The sequence below is a fragment of the Fukomys damarensis genome, unplaced genomic scaffold, assembly GCF_012274545.1.
Source record: "Fukomys damarensis isolate Sample0158 unplaced genomic scaffold, DMR_v1.0_HiC HiC_scaffold_5, whole genome shotgun sequence".
NCBI classification, from domain to species: Eukaryota; Metazoa; Chordata; class Mammalia; order Rodentia; family Bathyergidae; genus Fukomys; species Fukomys damarensis.
Window position 1 is genome coordinate 1,200,532 of NW_022900917.1, and position 9,246 is coordinate 1,209,777.

The 9,246-nt window shown below is 46.5% G+C and overlaps 1 protein-coding gene across 2 annotated transcripts in view; it reads left to right on the forward strand.

Annotated features, from left to right (window-relative positions):
* Positions 1-9,246, forward strand: part of Angpt1 (angiopoietin 1) — a 178,383-nt gene that overhangs the window by 114,088 nt on the left and 55,049 nt on the right. The window lies entirely within an intron of this gene.

The window sequence follows — 9,246 nt, forward strand, 5'->3', positions numbered from 1 at the left end:
AATCCTAACATAGCTAGTGAAATCCCATAGGATTCTTTGGCTGAATTTGGTGACCAAAAAATTGACATTTTTAGTAGAATCAAAATTTATAATCAGTGCAAATAGAGCCTCTGGAACTATTACTCAGCTTACTCTTAAGCTTTTACAAAATAAGAAAGTGGCTGAATTTAGAGATCTTGCACTAAAGAGACCACAAATTTATATTTTCTCCAGAAAGCTATCTGCCTTTAAAACTAATCAGGGAGCTCTCTGTTTTGTCGCTCACTTCCAGCTGTCAACTCTGGACATAATTCACTGTTCAGTTAGCTTTGTAGGTGTCGCCACACCTGGGTTTTATGAACCCAGCATCACCTCAGACAGTGCAGTGGGCATTGGGGGCCCTGTGGCGTGGGGCACCCAGAGCCTTGTGTTTGAAGTCAGACGGCTCAGCCCAGCACTGACACTCACATACCACATCCTTGCATGTAATGGCATTTAGCTGCATTTGGTTTCATTCTCTTGCATATTTGCGTGGCTTGAAGCCCAGTTCAGCTTCTGTGTGTTATATAGCATTGAAGACTCATGTTGGTTGACATTAGTGAACTCCATGGCATTGGTGGGTTGGTTTCTGCCCAGTGCCAAAGCAGGGTTGCTCTGGAGAACTGCCTGTTCTCACCTCTTGTACAGAGCAGGGAAAGGACTCGGGTCACAAACCGGGGCACCCAGGTCACGCAGCCTGCTGGTGTCGTAATGGAGCGAAGCCTCAGTTTCTTCCCCACTGGGCATCCTCTTTCCTCTCTCTCACATGGCCTCTCCTCTATGCACACCCCGAAAGGGCTCCCCACATCACGCTGGTGGTGAACCTCAGTGTCAACCATTGTAATTAAACTTCTGCAGGAAGAAAAAGAAAATAAACCTGGCTGTTGGTTTAGAACATGAAAAGGTCACTTGTGTGCTCTGACTTGTATTTCCAAGTTTTCCAATTATGTAGTCATGAAGTGTCATGGGGTACACTGTGCGACTATAAACAAACTCAGTAAGACCTGACCCTGACCTGGGACCTGGTGGAATTCTGCTGTTGAAGTCCTGTGGAGGAGTCCGCTCACCCTGGCTTTGCAGCCCCAGGCATATGCACGTGTGTGCGCACACGTGTGTGCGTGTGCAGCTCACTTTGGTCATCCTTGACTGGGGTCCAGCAGAGGGAACCCCATGTGCAGTGATACATTTCAACCTCTATTGCAGAAACTCCAGAAATTTTGAATGAATACCACAGGAAAATTTTCTGAGTCATTATTTGTTTTTAGGATTATAGAAATAATACACATTTTCATAGCAAAGGAAAATATACAAGGAAAATGAAAAATCATGGTCCCACCACAGAATGTTGAATATTTTGTCATATATTAAAATATAAATATATTTGCACAAAGGAATGTTGAACCCTACACTCTTCTACAGCCTTCTTTCTCTGGGATGGACTTCTAAATATCAATAATAGCACAGTTGGTGTGTTCGCTCTTTTCCTCCTGAGAGCTCTCCTGGGGTGGCCTCCCTCCCTCTCTCACTGTACATGTGACCACACTGCATCTCTTAAACGGGGGCCAGCAGAATTGCTGTCCCTGCCCTGTGTCCAGCACCGCCGTGTGTGCCCCGAGGTCTCCGGGCAGACCTTCAGCTGTCAGGACTGAAACTCAGGCCGGAAGCCTGGAATGACCTGTCCCCAAGTGTCAGATCCTCAGGTTCTCTCCGTCCCTTTGCTTAGTTTCATGTTCATTTATTTTCTTCCTTTAAAATATATCCCTTCTAATTTAATTTTTGTATTTTTTGACTTTCCACCATGTTGATTTTTTAGTCTTACCAACAGAACCTGGTGTCCATTCCTGTAGTGGGATTATCACTAGAAAATGTTGTATTTTTAACAGAAACAGATTAAAAGTTGTTTTCTCTGTTCCATTAACAAAGCTGAGTCCTAGCAGCTGTCTCCACCTCTCTGGGCCAAGTTTCAGTGGTTTTCCTTGTGCAGTACCCCACTGAAGAAACCCCCAATTAAATCACAGTTTCTAGAGAAAACTCAATTTTTTTGCATACATAGACTATATCATTTATTACTGATGATAATTCTCCAGAATTATGACAACTCCTTTTTCTAATAACAAAGTTTTTCCTGGAGAAGTTCGGGATTTAGGTTGTAACTTGGAGTTCCGTCTCCTGCTGACAAGAATGCACAGTGCTTTTCTGCCTGCTCCACTCAGGCTGTCCTGGCCCAGTCCCTCCGTGGACAGGGTGACTCCCCGGGTCCAGGTCCATCGCCAAGGGCCCAGCGAGAGCTGCGGAGACCTCTGTCCTTCAGCCAGCCGTGTGCCGAACCTTCTCAAAGAAATGTTTTTCTTTGCACAATCCCGAAACACTCAGCATACTTCCCCTCTTCTGTTTATTGTTATTTATTTTCACACGTGCACTGAAAGGATCTGCCAAGCACTTTCCAAAGCAACAAAGACTTTGTTCCTTCCATGTGAGGGGAGAGAAGGCCAAGGTCAAGCCCGAAGCTGTTTGTAGCACGTAAGAGAGTCTCTTGATCATCCCTACTGCTCTTCATGGGAACCTCAGTCCAGGTGTAGCACCAGCCATTACCACACAGAGGATCTCTCCACCGAGGAGCAGCTGCTTTCCCTCCGGTGGTCTGCTGGGGTCAGCTCATGCACTTTGAGGAGTGGATCACTAGATCAGCTCTGCTCCCTGCCAGGGGATCGAGGCTTTGTCCAGCGGATCACTGTCCAGCCTGAGCAGGACCGGGCCTGGTGGAAGAGGAATATTTCATGGATAGGATAATGATACACAGCACGGAGAGGCCCTGCCGATGCACACGGAAACAGGTTTCGGCCTCCTTTATCCCCAAACAGCTGAAAGCAGAAAGCAGGAGTAGGGTTAGCTACTGGTGCTATTTGTTTTCTCATCAGTGGGTTAGCTGTGACTCTAGGACCCTTCCAGTTTGCTGTCTTTAGGGATTACTTTTCCCTTTTGTTGGCTGCTACTGTAATCCTGAAATATGGCTTTGGTTCTTGCCTCAAGGAAAAAGCTCATAGAATACGGGATCTTAACTCACCTGAGAATGGAGGTGATGCAACTGAGAGCCAGAGCAGGGGTAGCGTCAGCATTCACCTCCTCACTGGGTCGGCGCGTGCGCGCAAATGAAGCAGAGTGGGCGCTCTTCCGGCCTGACCTCCCGCCGGGCCGTGCTTCTCTCAGACAGTGGGCCAGAAGCGTGGGCAGAGCTCAGCATGTGGCCCCTCCGGGGGACCCCGCTGCCCTGCCGGCCAGTGCAGAGGCCGGGTCACCTGCTGCTCCGCTCCATCCAGGCCCCCGGTGCGCGGGGAGGGAGTCCCTCGTGAACCGCGTTCCTCCCTTGCCTGGATGGAGGAGGCCCTCGCGAGCCCTTCTGGTGCAGTGGGAAAGGAGTGGCCTGTGGCTCGAACCCTGGACACCGGCCTACCCACTTCACAGGTTAAAAGGCCGCACTCCCAGATGCCCAGGAACTTGCCCTCGATGAAAAGCAAGACCGGAGCCAAATTAGAGTTCAACTCCAGGGCGATTTGCTTTATTAATTATTGTAAAAATCTCTCCCAATGTAATGCAGCTTGCAGTTTAATTGATGTGCCTGCCAAGTTATTCTCTCAGCACAGATGGATATCAACTCGATGAAAATGGACACCGGTTGTTTCTGCCCTCCCACTGAACAGGTCCCAACACGTCCTTCCGGACGGAGAAGGGTGCACAGACTCTCCCCGTTACACTGGGAGTCCGAGGAACTGTCGCCAAGCCTCATGCGCCGTCCACTCGGAGCTGTGGAAAGTTACTAAGTTAATTCATCTTTGAGTGCAATTCAAGATGCCAAATAATGTCTTCCAAACAAATTCCTGCCCTGGCCTAATCAAGCATTAATGTTTTAATAATTAACATGCCTAAAGAAATGAAAAGTTAAACCATAGTCGTTTTAGTGAAAGCTTTCCTCCACTTAATAAATTCCTTACAAAATACTGTTAAACCCTTCTAATTTCTAGCATTAGACTGGGTTGAGTTATACTAGCTGTGTCTGAGAGATCAAGGAAAGGTGCCTGTCAAAATGTTTTCTACTTGTGTAGAAAATCACAGCTCAGATAATATATATGTGTACATAGATTCCTTGATTTTAATTTTATCGGCTGTCACATCTTTAGCACAGGTGGGCAGGGGTCACTTCACTTTGTCGTGTAAATGCGAGGAGAGAGAGGCTCTGTCCTGAACTCCGGCTAGCAGTGGCCAGCACACACAGGTGTCCGCTCAGGAGCATTGTTCTGCATGAATCAGAGCCACATCCAGAGCAGTAACGGACCTTTTGAGGCTTCATGTTCAGTGTGTGCGGATGTGAGGGGACGTTCGGGGCCAGTGTGAGTCGTACGTGTGAGGCATCTGCCTGAGTAACACAGTGCAATGCCCATACGTAAAAAGCCAGTGCTTTAAAAATGAATCAGATACCGAAGGCCATTCCATGTTGTTCCCTTCCTTACAAAGGCCGATTGGCAAGAGCCTTAACTTTTCCTTGAACTGCATGACCTGGAGCATGTTCTTTCTTCTAAATGTCAAGACCCCGGGACTTGAGAGTGGAGTTCGGACCCACCTGGAAAGTGCGGTCTGCTGCTCACCGCAGTGCACTGCGCACTGTTGGTCTATCAGTGCCCGCCTGCCGGACAGTCTCACTCTACTCTGTGCGGTCTGGGCCACATGCCTGGGCATCACTGTAGCACTGTGCCAGCCCAGTGAGTGGTTCAGACTCTGCCACGTAAGGCGACTACTCTGCCTCAAGGCCGCCAGCCTGAGGGACTCCTTCTCTGGCAGGACAGGCCCGACTCACTCTGTGGAAGGCGTGGACTTCTGTCCTAGCAGTGGCCCTGGTGCCTGTCCCTTGACCACACCTTACTGCGTGACTTGGCTGTTGCCTCAGTATGGTTTCCTGACCCTAACACAGGGCTGGGGGTCGCAGGACTATGGGAGCCACGCGGCAGGCCGTGCGGTTGATCATGGGCATGGTTGGTGTCACATGAAACAGATGACACATCTGAAGTTGCCTTACCAGATCCCTGTCGATCCTTGAAACTCCTGTGCTCGTTTTACTTCTTCCAAGACCTGTTCTCAGACTCTGCCAGATGAACTTGGCCGTTACCAGGAACTCTGCACCTGCTTTCCCCATTATGCTGTGCATCCCACGTCCCACTGCTGTGGCGCACGTGTTTCTTGTTTTGCTATTACTTTTAAAAGTATTACTTTTGATGTCACGAAACTAATCAGTCCTTTTTCCTCTTGATTTCTGGCTTCCTCAGCATATTTACTTTACTCTTATTTGCCTTGATCTTCTAAACATTTACTTGCTAATGTTTACTTATAGCAACTCTGCTTCGACTTCAAATTTGAATTACCAAAAAAATGACTTCATATTTGGAAAGAAAATTTAGTATTCAAATTAGAAACACGATGTATAAATTTAACCCAGGACTAAATATACTTCTGTTTAAATGGAGTGAAAGAAGCCAGGCTTCCTAACCCATATTTGCCACACATGTTTGACACTATGCATATTAAAAATAACAAAAAACTCCAATTGCTTTTAAATAAGTCCAGACAGATAAAAACAAGGTTTCTATATGCTAAACATCTTCCTCCTTTTTTGAGAAGCTATATTTACACCCATAGAATCAGGGGTGCCCCACTATGAATTTATTGGCTGCTATATTAAGACTTATTGTGGGAAACAACTTGAAAGGGAAATTTCTCTGTGAAAGTTTCAAGATGTATTCAGTGACATGAAATATTTCCAATAAGATAGGTTGTGGAAACAGACAGTGTAAAATGGAGGGGTACCAACCTGAAACTTTAGATAGGGCATGTGTACGCTCATTCAGAACCTTGCAGTGAAGTTCAAGCCCTAGATTATTTGGTTTACTTTATTTTTCATTAAAGTGCACCTCTGCCTCAAAGCGGAAGTGAAGTGCCAAACTTGTATGTATGTCTCTTCTCAAAGTGATTCCAGAAAGATGGGAAACAGGATGTACTGAAAATCCTGTGAGAAACTCTGATTTTAGATTTCTAGCTCAATCTGTGGAGATTTAGTGCACGGATTCGTAAATGTTCCATAGAACACTATTTCAAAGGATGCATTTTCATTAAGAACTGTTTATTTAATCTAGACTTTCCCAAAAATTGACAATGGAATTCTGATTTAGCCTAAAACAAATTTATCAAATCCACTCTCAGCTATGGTGTACTGGAGGTTTTTGTTTGTTCGTTCATTTGTTTGTTTACTCTGATACTAGCAATTAATATCTGCATGGTTTTGAATGTGATATTTAGATTTGTACCTGCATGTGGGGGCTTGTGACAGGTTCAGTCTATATTGCTTCATGCATCAGTGGAGATGAGGATTGGTTAAGTTCTGCTCAACTACAGCAAGGATGTGATAACAACTAGCCAAAGTATATAGATGTTTTTGGCAAGTAGGCTTTGGATTTGAACCATGTTGGAAGTGAGGAGGGAGGGCTCACTTCCAAAGTGGATCATAGCCAGGGGTAGGAAGATCTAAGAGAGCAGGCCTTGGAAGCCAAGGATGAAGGGAAGATAAATCCAAGGGATGAGCACTGCAAGGGGAAGCAGAGACGGATCTTCCCAGAGAAGACGGAAGAATTATCATTAATATAAAAGATCTGGGAGTTAGTGGAGAAGGACCGCAGCGCGAGGGCTGTGCAGGAGATGTGAGAGAAGAAATGAGGCAGGCGGTGACCTGGCAAGACCTGCTGTCTGCAAAACCTGTGTATCAGTTAAAGTTCTCTAGAGGGATAGAATCGATGGAAAATCCGTGTGTGATGGAGTCAGGGGATATGTCAGTCAGATGGGCTCAGAGGCAGGAAAGCTCGCATTGCATGTCTGTGGGATCAGAGGCGGGAGAGCCCAGCAGCTCCTACAGAAGCTGCAAGCTGTGGAACTTGAGGGACCAAGGATGCAGCATCGGTCCAAGGTCAAAGGCCTGGAACCTCCCTGGAGAGTCATTGGTGGGAGTCTTGGGTGGAAGAAACTGGGTGGAGACCTAGAGACCAGGTCCAAGGGCTCTGGCAGCAAAGGACAGACCCACTCAGGAAGACTGGAGCTCTTAACAATGGTACATGCACTTCCTTCTTATTTCCCTTTTTTATTCCGCCTAAACAAGCGACACGCTTAGTGGTTGGTATCACCCACATTCGGGGCAAGTCTTCTCCTCTCAGTGTGCTGCCCTCCATGTGAATCATCCACAGACACTGTGCCCCACTGGTCTACTAGGAAGGTCTTACTGTAGTCAGTTGACAAACTGTGGCCAGCCATCACCGTGCATGTGCCCCATGACTGTCTCCAGTTTCTCATGGACCATGTTGCAGAGTGGTTCTTACTTTTCTGACAACCCTTCTTCACCTTACATGAACATTTCTCCTGAAGTGACAGGCTGTGCTGGTGTCTTCTGATACGGTAGTCATATCACATTAAAGGCTGCTTAGTAATTGTGAAAATTAATGTTGTTTCTGACATGCAAATATATATTCCTTTTACCCAGAAAACACAAGTCCTTTCTTCCACAAGCTACTAGATAGGCACCAGGACTTGTGTGATTAACTTTCTGTTATAGTTTAGATCTCAAATGTCCCCAAGGCCCCCTATGTTAGCAGGAGGGGCTTTTGGAAGGTGACTGGGTCATGGGGGCCTTATTCTCATCATGGATTAATGCCCCCCCATAGTACAGCTACATGTGCTATTAGTTGAGGCCTGGTAGGAAAAGGAGGTCATGGGGTGTGACCTGAAAGGGGGCATCTCCCTCCCTTGCTCCTCCTTTCATCGTCTACTTCCTGGCCACCATGATGTGAGCAACATTCCTCCCCCAGGCCCTTTCACCATGTTGTGCCTGCATTTGACCTGCCAACCATGGACTAAGACTTCTGAAACCGTGAGCCACAATAAGTCTCTCCTCCTTTAAGCTGTGGGTGTTGGGTATTGTGTCTTACTGATGAGGAAGTAACTAAGACACCTCCAAATATACTTGCTTCTTTCCAAATATACTGAAAAACAAAACAAATAAGCAATGCTTCTCTTTTGTTGACACACCAGAGCTTGGTCTGAGTCTACAGCCCCTATGCAGCATGTGCATCAAAAGTAGAAAGTGGAAAATAATGATAAAAAATATGGAAAGATGTATTTTGTCCGAAAGTGAAGTTTTTAGAGTTCTTTCTTTCTTTCTTTCTTTCTTTGTGTGTGTGGTACCAGGGATCGAACTCAGGACCTTGTGCTTGCAAGGCAGGCAAGGAAACCACTGAGCTAAATCCTTGGCCCTAGAGTTCATTTTTTAAAATTGGGATTTTGTTTAGAAAATTCCTTAGTCTAGGAATAACATCATTTTATATTTTACATAATTATTGGCACTTAGTAACTAACAAAAGCAAGTTACAACTAAAACATGAATTTTCCAAACCTGAATGTTGCTTACTGATTAGGAAAATTGAAAGCCCAGTCTCGTCTCATTTCAGGGACAGAAAACATAATTTGAAATATTTACCCAGTGTCATATGACCAGAGCTGCAGATTTTGACCTATATGTGGTGATCGTTTTAGCAGCCAATGCAAGCTTAGCTGGGAGTGTACTACAACTCCTGCAAATTTGAAAAAAAAAAAAAAACTGGCACAAATTACTGGCCAAATAATGGCAGTATTACCTCCGATCATTGTTCCAGGAATAGGAACAAAAGTGATTAAAAAGTAAACTGAGAATGAGCTGCAACATCGGTTGTGGTTCTCAGAATGGAACACCAGAAATCGACGGGCAGAGAGAGCGCCTCTGTTCCTCCACAGCGGTCCCACTGATCGTTCTACCAGGGCGGGAGGGCAGCTTTGGGCAGGAGACGATAGGGACGTTCTCGTGCTTCTGACTCCTCCCTGGCCCTGCTCTGAAACACTGAAGGAGAACTCGTCCCACCTAGGCCTTCGTGACTTCGTCTTTCTTCTCATTCTGCCCTCCTCGCTGTCTTTCATTTCCGAAGAAGGTTTAAGAGATGTAAGCGGCTGTCACGTTTTCGAAACATCCGCGCAGCTGGGTGTGCGGCACAGCCGGCCGGCCGGGCTCCCCCATTGCTGTCCGGTGGAGTGGAGGCCGCTCCAGCGAGAGGCCTGGCCCTGCTCACTGTGCTAAGACGTGGCCCTCGCCGGCCAGTGGGGGAGGCCTGT